The sequence below is a fragment of the Rhinolophus hipposideros genome, assembly GCF_964194185.1.
Source record: "Rhinolophus hipposideros genome assembly, chromosome: 21".
NCBI classification, from domain to species: Eukaryota; Metazoa; Chordata; class Mammalia; order Chiroptera; family Rhinolophidae; genus Rhinolophus; species Rhinolophus hipposideros.
Window position 1 is genome coordinate 33,933,238 of NC_138067.1, and position 855 is coordinate 33,934,092.

The following is an 855-nucleotide window of genomic DNA, read 5'->3' on the forward strand; positions in this document are numbered from 1 at the left end:
TTTAGTTTTGCATTTGTAGATTGTTTTCCCCCATGGAGAGGGTTATCAGTGCTTGTTACAGGTGCACGTGAAGGAGTTCCCAGGTTTATGACAGTCATTTCGTGGGTGCTGTGGATCCAGGAGCAGCGCAGCAGTCAGGCTCTTTCCAACCCGTGACTTCATCAGCATGCTAACGGGATCCCCGTGAAAGGATCTGAGCCTGTGTTCTCACTCGCCAGTGGGGTTACAGCGTTGCGACAGGCACTGGGCTCTAGAGGATTAAAACACCGCCACCTACTGCCATTCGGATATGTGTGCATGAGAACCTCTCACTGCTTTGGTGGCACTGTGTGGAGGACACCTGAGGCCTGCTGTGATACTTTAGGATGGAGAATCCAACTTTGTACCATGGCCAGTTCTAACCCAGAAGGGCTACTGGGTTTGTTCAGGATCACAGGATTGTGTTTACAGGTGCTAATTTCAGCTATACGATAACCAACTGAAGGACCCCTTTTGTAGGAATGTGGGATAAAGGGCCCAGGACCCCATCATTGCAAGACAGGTGGAGTGGGGCGGCCGGATGGCGCAGTAGGTTAGAGCATGAGCTCTTAACTAGGTTGCTGGTTCAACTTCCCACATGGGATGGTGGGCTGTGCCCCCTGCAACTAAGATTGAAAACGGTGACTGGACTTGGAGCTGAGCTGCGCCACAACTAGAATGAAAGACAACTTGGAGCTGATGGGCCCTGGAGAAACACACTGTTCCCCAACATTCCCCAATTAAAGAAAAAAAAGGTGGAGTGCACTCGGCTCCCATGTCCCTGAAGGTGTGCTACATGCACTCAGGTGCGCATACCTGCTGCCTCTCATCAGTGGT